This window comes from Notothenia rossii (genome assembly GCF_949606895.1).
Source record: "Notothenia rossii genome assembly, chromosome: 7".
NCBI classification, from domain to species: Eukaryota; Metazoa; Chordata; class Actinopteri; order Perciformes; family Nototheniidae; genus Notothenia; species Notothenia rossii.
In genome coordinates this window covers 13,803,566-13,820,166 of record NC_136905.1, presented here as the reverse complement: position 1 = coordinate 13,820,166, position 16,601 = coordinate 13,803,566, and the positions used below count along the sequence as shown (strand labels likewise).

Here is a 16,601-nt window from a genome sequence, read left to right as displayed (position 1 = left end):
TTAGATTATTCTCTTATGTGCTAAACAGAGGCCAATGTTTTCTATTTCGAAATACGTTTTCAATAAACTCTTATAAATATTACACATGTCGAGTGAATAGAGTGTTTTAAAAGTTGAAGCAAACATAACGATGTAATGAAGTTAACAGATTTAGGAACGTCGCTCTCCTCCTAGATTTGTTTTAATGTTTACATATTATTATTATTATTATTTATTAAACTGATTGTTCAGAGGGATACTGGAAGAAGGTAGTATTCTTTTGACGTTATCCACAAACATTGATTTATTAACCAACCTCAGTTTCTATGAACTAATTGTTTAGCCTTACCTTCTTGTAAGTTTGGATGAAGCGAGGCAGGACTTTACTTGGTGATGAAAGTACAGTTTATACATTTAAAGGGGAACTGCAGCAATGTTTAGATATCCAGTCTGTTTAGGAGTCTTGTAAAGTAGCTGCCGTATGAGTAAAAAAAGTTATATAAAGCCTTGTGTGGCTCTAGAGGGAGTTGTCGGAGAGATAATGCCTGTTGGAGTTCAATACTACACATTTGGAATTGTAATGTGTTTGTATTCTGTTAGATTTTCTCATTTCAGTTGTAAATTCACGTGTGGGATGTAGGTCATGAAATGCTTTTTTAAGGGTTCATTTTAAAGTGTGTTGTTCCCCTCTGAAGTCACACTCTAGTCACATGGGGCTCTGAACCTCCATCCTAACCACTGCACCCCCAGATGTTATATAAGCAAAAGTGCAGCTATGTAATGTCTGTGTGACGACTGAGTCTGGCAGAGTCAGTGGCATTCTTTAAAATACTGGTAAGAAATGATCTGTTTAAAACAGATTTTTATTTTGTTTTATATACCATTTTATATCCAATATGTCCTTTCTGCTCTATTATTTTTGTCATTTGTTTTATTAATATGATGGTTGGGCTTTTTATTAGGCTTTATCTATGTAAAGCACATGAAACTTTGTTTTTCAAAGTGCTTTATAAAGTGCATATTATATATTTGCTGGTGAAATTCAGTCCATAATAGCTCTTCTTTAATAGTTCACGGCTTCGGCATGAGAGACAACTCTGCCTGTTTTAAACTTCATTTTGAGTATGATACTACAGAGCCCCTAAAGCAGTTGTCACCAACCTTTTTAAGCCCAAGATCACCGACCTCGGCCTAGGTGAAAGGCCAGATCTACCTATTGCAGAATTGAGTGAAAAAGACAGCCCAGACAGTGCTTCCAATTTGAGGCCTTTTATATAGGCTAATTGCATCTGAATTACTGTTACAATGAAGGCTCCATAATCAGCTCACAGCATATAGGCAGGGGTAAAGTGCTATGTGCGACTGGGGGGCGGACCTCACCTCCTCTAGGGCAGGGGTTCCCAACCTTTTTCACCCAGGGCCCCCCCAAATGACTCCTGTTGGAATTTGCGACCCCCCAAAACTTTGAAACTTTAATTATCGCTGTTGCCGATCTGTCCCCCTGCCCGATCTGTACTGTGTGCGAGATGGTCTGCCATACTGGACAACTCCGTACGGCAACCCAACTAGGACACTTGACACAGTGGCGTTTGGCAAAGCACAAAAAGAAAATGGATTTAACTTCTGTTTCGCAGTTATCATACTGAATAAATATTTACTGTGAATGTATGCAAAAATGTATGGCATATAGCTGTCTAACAGAAGTTAAATCTATGTCTCACTTATTCTGACAATGTACTTAACCCCAAATAAAAGAACCCAATAAAAAGAGTTGTTAAATAATAGTGAAGTCACGTTGTCATAACAATAACTCATCTCTCCCGTTTTTTTTGTGTTCTTTTTCTGCTAAAAAAATGCCACTGTGTGAAGTGTCCTATTACAGTTGCCGTATATGTAGTTGTCCAGTATGGCGGACCATCTCGCACATGCGCAGTACAGATCGGGCAGGGGGGCAATCGGGTAGTGACAGCCGTGCCTGGTAACAGCGGTTACCACACACACACACACACACACACACACACACACACACACACACACACACACACACACACACACACACACACACACACACACACACACACACACACACACACACACACAGCGGTAATTAAAGTTTAAAAGTCTCAAAAATGCTACAACTACAGTCACAAACTGGATGAATGTGAAGTATTTCCTTAAAGGAGGATGAAAGCGTAATGAAGGAGCACTATTGGAGTGACTTTGTTGGTTATTGGACTCAGGATTAATGAATTTGGATGCCCGCTGTATCAAGAAATTAAAGGATGGCGCAAGTGGAAACAATTCACAAAGGGATTCAACTGTTTAAAACACATGCTCAAAGTAAGCCGGATTTTGGCGATGTGTTTATGTGGATTACAAAATCGTAAATAATCTACAAAATGTTGGAGACCGATCTGATCGGAGGAACTGTGACAAATAATCCAACTGAAACCGACACTTTACACGCAGAAGAAACATTTATATTAAAGAAAAAATGATACATTTCTGTCTTTGTATGCTTTTATTAGCTACTAACTTGCAAATGTATGCATCATATTTATTTCAAATGTCGAAGAACAGGACACTTCAAAAGAATATACTATGTCTAATAAATAAATGGTAATATAGTTGCATAGGCCTGTATAAAACAAAAATGAAAAACTGGCATATTAAGCAGGTAAATCAAATGCTTGTCTGCCATGGAACAGGTAGCAGAGAGAAGACGAGGTTCAAGTAGGTTCATTAATGTGAACCTTGGGCTTGCACGCCCGCAGCCAGGGATGGAATGTCCGGTGTTCTGTGAGTGACAGCCAGTCTAAAGTCGTTGTGAACGTCCAGTGTGTTACGTGCTTTTGTTTTGATGGCAACAAGTGCGCTGAAGGCTGTTTCTGATAGATATGTCGTACTGAATGGGAGTATAATCCTGGTCGTGGCATGCAGTGTGATCTTTGGAGCAAGGCTTGGTCCTTTGAGAATCCAAAACTTTTTTAATCCTTTTTCCTGGAAGTATTTCTTTGACAGCGAGTCAGCTTGGATGTCGGTGAGCTCATCTTCGCAATCCAGGTAGTCCACATCCTCAACTTTGGCAATAAAGGGATCTAAAACCCACAATTCCTTGGAGACATACTCGTCTATGTCAGCGAACCGTGATTGCATTTCCGTTTGCAGTGCGTTCATATGGCGGATGAACTCGCGACGTACAGGCACCGTTTCAGGATTGTTTTGGGATTGTTTCAGCAGTAGTGGAAACTGTTGCAGCTCCCCCCTCTCCATTTTCCCGACCCTGTACTCCAGTTTGCGCACAAATGCATAATTGGAGAATGTTGGACTCCACGCCTTGCAGACGCTTGTTTGTTTCATTGTAGAGACTGAAGATGTCGGCCAGGTATGCTGTTTTAATCCAGAATGACTCAGTCACTTGCTCTGACAGTGCGCGGTTACGAGTTTGTAGAAACTCTTCAAATTTTTCCTTCAGTTCTACAAAGCGTGCCAGCACTCGGCCGTGTGAGAGCCAGTGCACCTCGGTGTGCAGGAGGAGGGTTTGGTGCGCTTCGTCCTTGCACAAGTCTGTGAATAGACGCTTGTTGGTGGGGCGACCTTTGATGAAATTGACTATTTTAATAACAGTTGAGAGTGTTTCGCTGAGGTCTTCTGACAGTTTCTTGCTGGCCAGGGCCTGGCGATGTATCACACAGTGAAATATTGTGCAGTGTGGGGCCTTTTCTTTCAAGCGACTGTTAAATCCCTTGTTTTTCCCCATCATTGAGGCAGCTCCGTCTGTGCAACATGCAACTAAATTCTCATAGGAAAGCTTGTGGGATGAGAGGTAAGAATCCACTGCAGTAAAAATGTCCTCACCCCGGGTGGTATTGGTAAGGTTGACTGACATAAGAATGTCCTGCTTCAAATCTTCCCCATCGATATATTGCACATAAACGATCAGCACAGCCTCGTCTGCTACAGTTGTGGTTTCATGAAGTTGTATGGCAAATGGCCCCTTTCCAAGCTTTTCGAGCAGCTGCAGCTCGCAGTTACTTGCCATCTTCTCAATTCTGTCTTTCACCGTATTGTTTGACAGTGGTACAGTTTTTAGCTTCTCCGCGACATGCGGGCCACACAGTTTCTCAGCCATCTTAATGCAAGCTGGCTTAATGAGCTGCTCGCCAATGCTGTGCGGTTTCTTTGCCTTTGCTATTAAAAGTGCACATTCAAAAGAGGCCTCGCTGCCAGCCCTAACAAACGCTGTTCTAATATCCATTGGCTTCTTTGCCTTTGCAAGGTGTTGTTTCTTTATGAAAAAGTCCCGATCACGCCCGACTGTTTCTGGGTGCATGGTCTGTTGTTGTCTCTTCATTTTGCTGGGTTTCATGCTTTCGTTGGCTAGCTTCTCTCTGCATATCACACACTCTGGGCGGGTTTTGTCCGTTCCCTCCATGAAACCGAAGTTAAGATAGCTCTCTAGGTAGGTCCTCATTTTCTTTTTGATTGCAGATGAGCTGTCATCTCCTTTACGTTTTTCAGACATTTTTAGACAAAAATATTCACCTTATGAAGTCGGTCGGTCGCTAGCTAGCAGGCGCAGCAAACTGTTATTATTATGAAAGCTGACACAGTAATGTCAATGTTGGCGCCAATCGGAGGAGTATCAGATGAATTTTTTGAATTTTTATTTTAGTTAATCAATTAATTTCTATATTTTATTGTAATGTAGACAAGGCTTTTAGCGCCAATCATGTATTGCATTACAATATGTAAAAAAAATGATATCATTTTTTTTTTACATATGTACTTTTTAAAAAAAAAATGTATTCTAAATATGATATTAGGCCTCAAATCATCTGAGGTCTGGCGCCCCCCCCTGCGATCTTTGGCAACCCCCCAAGGGGGTAACACCACGGTCCCCGCTAGCACCGGTCCCTCTCTCTCCCTCTCGCCCTCTCTCTCTATCACACTAAATGCGCTACTGACACTGACACACACACACACACACACACACACACACACACACACACACACACTAGGGGTTTCACAACTACCAATATTTACTAGTCGACTAGTTTTTCAAAATGGTAGTCGACTAGTCGTTACGTCATAATAGAGACACACAAAGAGAGGTTTACAACTGTATTTTCTATTGGAACTCATACAGTAACATTAAACACTGCATTTTAATTTGTGTTACATGGCTGAGTAAATAACAAACACTGGACTCACCAAAATCGACAGCAAAAAACTCTTGTTTACATAAATGCCACGTAAATCCAGTGCGCAACAGCGCATTGCGCAACACTTCGCTGTCCTCCACGATAACGTCCACCTTTCCATATTTTTGGTTTGAACACCAATACATCGACATGTGAGGGAAGGAGGCTTGACCGCTTTCGGGTGACAGTGTTGCCTGCCAGGGAAAAAACCCTCTCACTCGGGGTGCTTGTGGCTGGAATAGCCAGGTAGCTCCTCGAAAGCGGGGGAAGCGGTGCACGTTTTCTGCCCACCACTCCAGTGGATTATCCATTGTGGGGATATGCGGTGTCCGCTGGCAGTAATCCCGTAGCTCATCATCCGCATCACTGTTGACCCGTGTTTTCTTGCTGTTCGTTTGCCTCTGTTCAGTGCTGACGCCGGTCCGTTGCTCACTGGTGCTAGCATTACTGCTAGTGCTAGCTGTCGGCAGCGGGTGCTTCATCTTCAGATGGTTGCGCATAGCAGATGCATTTGTATTGTACTTCAGTACAGCTGTACACAACTGACACTTCCCTGTGGAGTTGGTTACATCTTCGTTAAAGTACTGCCATACATAAGAATGTCGGACGTGTTTTGTAGCATTTTGCAGCACCTAGTTTACCTCCATTTTTTTCCACGACTAGTCGACTAGGGCCTACAGCGCCGACTAGTGGTAAAGGTAGTCGACTGTCGACTAGTCGATTAGTTGGTGAAACCCCTAACACACACACGCACACGCACACACACACACACACACACAGAGAGAGAGCCGAGCTTGAATGACACAAGCACACCTGTATTTCCATGCAACTGATTGGTCTGGTGACTTGCCTCTGTTGCATTCACTGAACACGGGAAATTGCAATTCTGCCGTCCTCTCTTGTGTCATGATGAGGTTCACATAAAGCACGGTTAATGTATTATATTCAGTGATGCAAATTAGTCGCTTTTCGGCGCCTCCCGCTTTTTTAACGCTGCTTTGGGTGACTTGTGTAATTCGTGGAGAACCGAAGAGTTTTCGTTTTGGGGGGGGGGGGGGGGGTGGTGGTCCGTCAGTCCGTCCGTTAGTCCGTCCGATTGACGGACAACTTCTCACTTCAAAAAAGAAGAAGAAATTTAGATCGCAAAATAATTAAACAAGCGAGTGCCTGTTTTTCCTGGCCAAGGACAGGTTCCTTGAACACAACACGAGCGTAACGTGTCTTCACATGGTTATGTCTCGTCTGAAAGGAGTGTAGACTAGACTTGAGTGCTTACGGAGAGCACCGGAACGCCGCTCCAGCTATTCAAATATTGCAGTACCCATAAGGAGCCGTACACATGCCGCAGTGTTTGCGTGGCTGTGTCTTTAGTTGTAAGCACAGTGGCGATCTGTTGTTATTAGCATCTGGTTAGCTAGCTATGCTAACGAATTTAAAGAGCTTTTCTACAATCAGGTGGAAGAGAGCTCTCTCCTGAGAGGCTCAAATAACCTCAGCTCAGTGAGGTTAAGGCACACCTTGATATGATCATTATAATTATTAATCAGACATTAGAGACTAAATGAAAAACAGGTATAAAATACTATATGACAGTAACAAAAAAGTTGTTAAAAATAACAAGAATAAAGATTAAAAGGGGAGTGATTTGTAAAATATCCCAAAAGAAAAATCTGCTTACAGTTCTGTTTCAAATGGGTGTTGAAAGATGTACCCATAGATCTCCTCACGTTGTTCTCAAAGTGCACCAGATTGATGCTTTTAACTTCAATATTTAAAAAAAAATCTTCCCGGGGGAGCATGCCCCCGGACCCCCCTCGAGAAGGTTAGGTCCCCCCCCCACTTAAATCATGTTCACATGGATACTAAGTACATTTGCACACATCTTGTGTTCATATCTTTCTGTTTTGGTGGTCATGCCACACCGTGCACATGCATGCGCGAGTCATGGTAAGATATCTGGATTAAGAGGTTGCGTTTTCTTTGCACAGCATGAAAGAAAGGCCAAATGAATTGTCTGTGATTTTAGTTTTTTTAAGCAGAGGTTGAGTTCAATAATTTGTAGGGACCTCGGAGGATGTTGTAAAAATTGAAAGGAAAAAGGTTCCCCACCCCTGCTGTAAATAATAATAAAAACCCTTGATTTATAACTTAACATCTCTGTCTCCTATTGATCTGATTATATGATAAAGAATAGCCAGTTAATTGAAGCATTATAGCACAGGCCTTTGGCAGATGGTATATTATGCTGTTTCTTTCTGCTTCGAATAGTTCTCTATTTTTTCACCATACCTGTGTTTGCATCACTGTATATTATTGAGGTTTCTCAACTATACGTCAATCAAGTGGCACCTGCTAACGGGGTGGTGGATGATATGTTTACATCTAAAAACATATTTTTCAAACATTATTATTTTAATTGAATTTTTCTTTATTTTTTTTATTTTTTTGTTAACGGTCCGCGATCTACCCGCACCACACTCGTGATCGACCGGTCGATCGCGATCGACTGGTTGGTGACCACTGCCCTAAAGGGACATGGAAAGTTACCGATGCACCAAGGAGGAAGTGGAACACACATTAGCCAACCATTTCATTGCAGACTGTTATGTTTACGTGGGGAAATGAGTATCTAGGGTGACCAGATGTCCCGCTTTGCACGGGACTGCTCAGCATTTTCATGACTTTTGGTGCGTCCCGCAAATTGAGACGATGTCCCGCATATTTCATTTTGATAGGCTAAAACGCTTTTGTAAAATCAGATGTATCCAATGGCTGTTGAGAAAGCAGGGAAGACTATCATCACGGGGTTGTGTTTGCTGTCAATCAAACTGTAACACACGGCGGGTACTGGTCAAGTGTTAACCAATGAGAGTAACTCACTCACACACCCCCCCTCCCCCCGCAGCCCCGCCAAACAACAACAACGAAAGTCAGTCAATAACTGAGGTTACCTACTGTAACCCCAGCTTCTATGAGTAAATGGCGCAGCCCTCTAAGGGCACAGATACACCGGCCAGTCACCTGAGAAGTCGCCGACGCCGACACCGACTGTTGCGTCGCCGGACTCTCCTGCGTATTTGCCGACTTCGCGCACTGGAACACACCGCAAATCCGAGCCGAGCACGTATGAACTGCGCATACGTGAGTGGCAATAACTCTCCTTACCAGCAGGCGGCGGTAGTGTGTATTCATCATTCAAAAGAGGCAACAACCGGAACAACCGGAAGACAGAGAAGAAGAACAGACTCCGTGATATAAACAAATAGCGTTTTTCTTTCCATTTTCACTCTCGTCCATTGAAAACATGAACGAACAGGAGCTCTATAAACCGATGAGGTGAAATAGCCGTCCGTGTGTGTTCCATCTTCCATTTTAAATCATTTGTTTACCTCCCTCACTTCCGTTAACGCTTCTCATGCACTGATTCGCTAGCTGAACAGCCAATCAGTGTTATCCCTTTGTCCGACTTCCGGTGGTGTTCCCGACGCCGATTCGGCAAGAAAAGGCAAGAAAAGGCGTCAGGTCGGCAGAAAAGACCCGACGGTGCGGCGCACACCACTCCGAATAGGGCGTGCCCACGCTCATGTTCGGCCCAACTCTCATTTACTGCCGATTTCGGGCCGGTGTATCTGGGCCTTAAGGCTATCGCTATTGGGTAATCCCCCTGTGCCCCCACGCAGCAATGAAACACTTGTAGTCCACGCCCACCCGCAAGGGGGGCCTCACCCTCGGGCCTCCTTCCGGTATAAATAGGAAGGAGGCCCGGAAATCTGCTCCCATACAACATAACTTTTCTTCAGCTATTCGTAGAGCCAGTGGGGCCCAGCGCTTAGAGGGCTGCGCCATTTACTCATAGAAGCTGGGGTTACAGTAGGTAACCTCAGTTCTATTTCGTATATGGCTTCGCCCTCTAAGGCTATCCCTATTGGGTTAAGGGCGAAGCATGATGTAGTCTGCGCCCCACTGGGTCCGCCCGGCACTAGAAGCACAGACACACCTGCTAAATAACACCCCATGCCTGTTGTGCGATGCGTAATGGCGCATCACCGTCCCTGGAACATAGCAAAACATGCCTATCTTCCCGACGGGGTGAAGGCTGGGAACAATACATACCGGCCGCTGTGAGAAAGTAGAGACGAAGGTCCCACCTTGCCCAGCGATCATAGAGGGGGAACAGCAGCTCCCTGCGTGTCAGACTGGTAGGAGAGCGCCCAGCTGGATCCCTGACGTCACTCACTCTGACCAGGCACTCCATACAAAGTGTGTCAGAGGAAAAAGGAACATCCCTCCTATAAGAGGGGAAAAGGGCCGCTCTCCGTGTGCCGAGAGGCAGGAGAGAGGATCACAGCTGGCTCCCTGACGTCACTCACTCCGACAGGACACCCAGTACAGGGTGTGTCAGAGAGGAATGGCAGACATCCCTCAAATAAAAATGAATAAACGAACAGAGGGAAGACCAAGATGCAGCAGTGCAAATATCTTCCACTCCACATTCCTCCGTGCAAAGCCGTGGAGGAGGAAATTCCTCTGGTGGAGTGCGCATTGATGTTCTCCGGGGGCTCCACCCCAGAGGAGACATGCCTGTGACACAGCCTCACACAACCTGTGTGACAGCCGTTGTGCAGACAGAGGTTGCCCGATCGAGCGCTCTCTATAATGCACAAACAGGCGCTGAGAATGGCGCAAGGCAGCCGTGCGCGCCACATAGCAAGACAGCGCGCGCACAGGACAGAGGAGATGAGACGTGGCTTCTTCCTCCGACCTGTGAGGAGGGGGAAAGAAGCCATCCAAGGTGATCACTCTCGACTCTAAAGAGCTTGTGATGACCTTTGGCATAAAAGCCGGGTTAGGGCGTAAAACAGCTGAACTGCCATCTCCTTGGATCCGGAGGCATGACGGAGCCACAGAGAGAGCAGACAAATCACTCAACCTTTTCGCATAGAGCCAAAAGTAATACTACCATGGCTGATAACAGTTTAAGGGGAACCTGTTCTAAAGGTTCAAATGGGGCTTTGCTTAGTGCGCGTAACACCAAAGCCAAATCCCACTGATGCGCCAGTGTGCGTGACACAGGTCTGAGTCTCGTATACTCCTCGCATAACACGGCTCTGCGAGCCCCTCTGTTCAATTCGCCGGGAATATACATTGCTCTGATAAGAGCAACATGTGTGAGCGCCCAGAACAGCAGCCGCCTGGCTGCATTCAGAAGCTGCGCAGATCGTACTCCTCCCTGGCGATTGAGGTAGGCTGCTTCCATAGCCGTGGCCTGTTGTCTGTGCAAATCAACACATGTTTGATTGTACAACGGGGCGACTCCCCCGTTCTTTTCCGAGAGTTAGAAAAATAGCGGGGGTGAAAAATAGCGGGGGTAAAAACCGCGCAAGACACTGTTCCTGGGATGACAGGAGTGTTTCTTGTATCCCATGGAACTGCTGTGAAGTGCCGTAATGGTCGTCATGGTGACGAGCCACGCCATCGTTGCCGCTTCCCGTGAGGCAAAAGGGCTGCGAGGGAGTTTCCACACGCTGCATTTCACTCCGTCTCTCATCATGAGGCGCGTACTGTTGAGGCAGAATCTCTGCTTCGCGCCATTCCTCTATGAGTTTGTTTTAAAAGAAGGAAAAGTCAAATCAGCCAGGATAAGGGTTAAACAATAATCTGCTTTAATGGCAAAAACATACAATACATCACCCAATCACCTAATCACCTAATCACGAAGCACTCTGCAGAGTACTCCGGGCTCAGGTTCTACCACCGTGTGAGACACGTCTCAGGAACGGCAAGTCAAAAACAAGAGCGCCGATCTTCAAAATGATCACAACATTTATACACAGGTGGGGAGGAGTTTTGTCGCTTGCTCTTACCTAGCTATTTGTTATTGGCGAGTTCACTTCTGAGCGAGCTAGCCAGTGAGTTGGCAGTGTTCCATTGGTCGGTTTCACTTCTGGGCGGGACCCCAGGTAGTGGGGTCTGCTCTGATATAGTAAAGAAAATGTCATGTCGTCGTACAAAAGCAGCGTCCATAATAACAGATGTGCTTGTCCCTGCCTCTGTGGAGAGTTGTTTGACAGAGTTAATAAAGACACCAGTGGTTCTAGGTGACAAAATAGCCCACCTGTTGTTGCTGTGATGGACAAAACTAAAGCTATTTTATTTTGTATTATTATGTTTTTGTTCCCTCCTGGCCAGATTTGATTTGTACTTATGGTTTTATTTTATCTATTAATTATGTTGTGTCTACTTTTACAAGTAATACACTAGTTGAATTAGGATGATGCATGTCTAAACACTTGAAGTGAATAATGCCTGCTGCCTTGGTTAGCCTTAGTTTACTTTTCTTTATTAAGATACTAAATTGTTACTGCATTTTGACTTAACTTTCTGTCATTGTTTATTGGATGCTATTGAATAAACCAAATGAAACAGAATAGAAATAGAGATTTCTTTTTCCCGGGGGCGGGCGAGGGGGGGGGGGGGGGGGTGCTGTTGAGAGGGTGTCCCACATTGTCCCACAGAAACATACTCCTTGTCCCACATTTGGTTTGTTGGGACCTGGTCACCCTAGAAATGACAGAGCATACATTATTTGAGATAGACTATATTTTGAAGTCAGACTTAATTTTATGGACATTTCGGCCAGGGGTGTAGAGCTATTGGTTTAAGCACCAGATTGGCAAAACAGGAGAGTCTGTTTCCGGTTATTTTTATTTTGAAATTCAGTTCCTGAAGGACGCCAACAAAGCCCGAGATTATGGAATTAAACCAATAAATAAAAGCAAGGATAATTGTGTGTTATTGCCGAGTAAATAACAGTGTGTTATTTTGAAAAGAATAACAAATTAGAAGGAAAAAAAGATTTTAAAAATACAGATTTCAGCGTTCTGAGGCTCTGAGCCCCATTTATTTTCCTCACAGACGGCAACAAAAGTCCGAAATTATACGATTTAAAATAAAAGCAATAATTGTGGCTTGATATTGAGTAAGAACATGTTTTTATGAACCACACAGCTTCCGGTCTTCCACGACCCGACCGGAGAAAAAGACATGCTGCAGGCACGAAACACATTACCAGTAGAAATACATTGCTTTTAAAATCGTGCTGTGCAACACGAAAAAAAGGGGGAAATCGTGTTGGTGAACACGAATCAATAGATTAAAAATCGTGTTGGTGAACACGAAATGCCATGAGACTGGGTTGGTTATCCTGGCTTTTTTTTTTCTCTCTGTTTTTTTTTTTTTTTTTTTTCATGTCCCTTTAGGGCAGCGTTTCTCAAAGTGTGGGGCGCGCCCCACTGGTGGGGCGCAGAGATGTGATAGGTGGGTCGTGAAATACAAAATAAAAAAATAAAAATGTTTTAATTTAATTTTTTTTTTCATACTGGTGGAATATCAAAACAACGGCCCGCCCGGGGTGCAAAACGCATCAATGAAAGCGACCCTCTACCACACAAAACAACACCTGTAAATAACCCAATTTGTGTTCTTTGAAATTGAAAAGGATATTGCATTGTGTTTGTTACTTTCGTTGCAGTGTATGTCTTAAGTGTAATTTGGCATGCTTTTATTTTGAAGGCGAGTTTACGCTGTTGACAGTTGTTGTTGCTATGGAAGCAAGAAACGTTTCACAGCGGGCGGAACTTGTCATAAAGTCCGCGATAATAAAGCCCACCCATTTAGAGGGAAGATATGATTGGTCAATTGTACTGTCATTTGACATTACTCTCTCGTTCAGTTACTATAGCTGGGCCCTCTGTGAATTCATAGCCGGACGTCCAACAGCTCCTGTCTTCACCTCGCAAAGACGAGCTTCTTTCATTTAACCCTTCACATTGAAACAGAAACTGAATAGGCAGATTCAAAGGATTTATTTCTTTGGAAATGTTATTTTAAATACAATTTAATCAAGTTCTTTTTGGTAAAACTAATGACAAATATTACTAAAAACATATTTAAAAAATATATATAAAGAAAAATATAATTTGTTTTAATGTTTTTAAATATTATTTTGTAGAATATCTTAGGCTCTCAGAGAGAGGCTCGCCACTGGTAAAAATCTCTCATACACACATGTGAAACGCTCTCACAGACACACACAACAGCGTTGCAGTCGGGAAGAAAAGCAATGCGGAGCGAGAGAGAGAGAGAGAGCAAACCTTTATCTATTTCATAAAGTTGTAAAAAATAAAGTAAGAAATCATTCCGATGTGTACTATAGGACAGTAAAAAGTTTAAAAGGGGAGGGATTAGTATTCATAGATAAAAAGAAAGAATGCTAACTAGGTAACATAAGATAAGAATAAACAAGTTTAAATGATTTGTTGTGATCATATTCTAAAGATGTTTGGATTATTGAAAAGTATACAGCTCCCTTTCATCTGAGTGTTGAGAGCTGTATCCATAAATTCATGTTGTGCTCAAAGTAGGGCTGCTCGATTATGGCAAAAATCATAATCTTGATTATTTGGGTCAATAATTGTTATCACAATTATTAAAAACGATTAACCATTTACTTTGAAAACATAATAAAAAAATAATAATTTGAAAGTATGTTTTTAACAGTTGATTACCCTGAACTTTAAGTATAATTCAAATGAAAAACCTATTTAAAAAAAATAAAATCGTTTTATTTCGATTATGTTGTTTTCATAACCGTTGCAAGCCAAAATCGTAATTGCGATTAAAATACGATTAATTGAGCAGCCCTAGCTCAAAGTGCACCAGATTGATGCATTTAACTTCAACATTTAAAAAAAAATCTTCCTGGGGGTGCATGCCCCCGGACCCCCCTAGAGGATGTGACGTCCACCAACAAATAAAGCAGGTTAACATAATTAAATTGCATATATTTTATTTTAGTAAACACTGAAAACGGGTCTCACAGACCCAAACAGCACACAAAGGTTAAAGGTAGCATATAATAATGTTAAAATGTGCTAAATATATACACTGCAAAAAAACAAAAAAGAGTAAAAGTAGCTTACTTGTTTTATTTTTTGAAAGTAGCTCTCATCCTAAAAAAGGTTGGAGACCCCTGTTATAGAACGATACATTTGACAATTTTAAGCTGGCCTACCATTTTATTTGAGCGATGAGGAACAGGTGGGGCTTGAAAAGGCCCGCCTGTTCAAAGTGGGGAATGACAGAAAAAGTTTGAGAAACCACTGCTTTAGGGGCTCCGTATGATACATATATTGTGAGTCTTGTTAAATATGTTCTTTATTCTCGCGTCCAGCAGAGAAGCTTTAAAATGAGACTAAATGGAGTCTCTGAAAAGATTCAAATGGGATACTTTAATTAAAAAAGGCGCGGTTGTGTTACAGACAGAATATTGTTCCGTCAGACAAACAGCTGTGGTCCGGTTCTCCTGAGCAAGAAGACCGCGGATCTCTCCCCCGGCGCTGCTATATATATCCTCTGCTGGCTCCTCCCCGCCAGCCGGCTCACCTCGTCTCCAATGTCCGTTATTGCATTTAAACAGAGGATAGGTTCTTTTCACATTCAATATATGCTTAACACGCCGTTTCTCCTCATATTCTCTTTCATCACTTTTCATTTAACACATTCTAAACGCTGTAATCAATACTCTAAACAATACTTCTCGGCTCGTTTGGTTTCCGGTCATTCCGGATGTTGTCACATGCTACTCTCGTCTGTAAACAATGTATTCAAATAAACTGTACCTTCATTTAATATTCAGCATGATAGTATCTCGACATCTATAGTTGTAGTGTTAAATCAGTAGGCTTCGGTTTGCACCACTCCATATCATTTCGCTACTAAATTCACCTCTTCAGGAAATCGTATATTAGCCACATGCTAAATGCTAACCGGAGATGAAGGATTTTCAGAATAAAAGCTTAAAAGCTTAACTGCTTGTGCACAAGAATTTCTGGTTTTTCAGTATAAAAGAGCATTAAAACTGACGGCATGTTTAAACTACATTTCCCCATTAAAACATTGATTTTAATTTCTAACAGTCCCTCCTTACACACCTAAAAGGTGTGTATAATACTGAAATCAATGAGTTCTTCATCTGAACTTTGCATATTACATATCTCATATTAACAAACATACAATCAAATGGAATGGTTTTTCAGCCGGCTTTACAAAAATACAAAATAAATTCTTGTCTGTGTTCAAACATAAAAGTTTTCCCTTGTGCATAACTTCTAGTGTTTACATTCAATATCATTCTTCAAAATAGCAGCAATGGCTTGGTATCAGAACATTTCTTCCTCCCTCCTTTCACAGAAACCGTTCTCATACCACACTCAGTGTTAAGGCACTTGTTTTTTCAAAGTGAAAAGAAACAAACCATTTTAGAATAGCAATGATTTATACAACATGAAATCTACCATATTAGAATAGTATAAAATAATAATGTCAAATACAATGGACTATCTTAGAATAGTGTAAAATTAATTGGAATAATAAAAATATACTATCTTGGAATAGTATGAAGTAAATTGAAATGGATTCACTCCATTTTAATTTTGCTCACTTCTTCACATGATTTCATCATTTAAAGAATCACATTGGCTGGACATTCATTGATCAATCTCATCTCCGAACATCCATATCATTTAAACTAACTCATCATTGTCATCCACATCTGTATACGGGGTGGGTCGTCTTGTTCTGCTAGCATTTGTAACTGTCTCCTCCTGAGAAATTTACCCTCCCTCCTTTCATACCATTTAAGGTATGAAAGTAATATGTTCTCTAGAAGGGGCCGTCGTGATCAATCGGTACGTTCTACTCTGGGGTACGGCATTCTAGACAGTCATTTCTGGGAGAAGATTTTGGTCAGTTACAACAGTTGTAGAGTTTCATCACTTAAAAGTTCCTACTCAGTACCTTTGGGTGGTCTGTTCTAATGCAGTGATAAAGTCCCTGAAATGGTGTGAAAACCGGTGGAATATCAATAACTCATTATACCAATTTATTTTCAATTATGGTCTACTTAAATAACTATGCTAACCCCTTTTACAGTGTGTGGAACCTTGGGTGCCCGAGCATGTGATAATTACTCCCTCCTTTAACAAGGATTTTAAAAACAGAAGTCATTTCATTAATGGTTTGTAGTTTAATTCAGGAATTTACACCTATGGCAGATATGTTTCTCCTTTAAATAACATCTCTAAAAGTCAGGTCATCTGGTGAATGGATGACCTTTAGGAGCTGGTGGCGCTTGTCTTTTAAAACTCATACTCTGGTGCCGTGCGCTCCCTCTGAAGCTGCAAGTAAGATTTAAAACATCTGCAGGGTGGGTTGAGCGACCCCTTCTCCCTAAACGATGTTTGTTGTAACAAATATGTACCATCACAATGAGTGATCCAAGGCCCCGCATGTATTACTCCCAACTACATTAGTTTTTTTTTTAAATTAAACTTTGCTTTCGCTCTTTGCCCAGTGTCA

General features: G+C 42.3%; 2 protein-coding genes across 3 annotated transcripts in view; both read left to right on the top strand.

The window, feature by feature from the left end:
* Positions 1 to 16,601, top strand: part of LOC307013172 (uncharacterized protein) — a 157,779-nt gene that overhangs the window by 25,007 nt on the left and 116,171 nt on the right. The window lies entirely within an intron of this gene.
* Positions 1 to 16,601, top strand: part of LOC307013173 (uncharacterized protein) — a 158,340-nt gene that overhangs the window by 104,112 nt on the left and 37,627 nt on the right. The gene's annotated exons all lie outside the window — the stretch shown is intronic.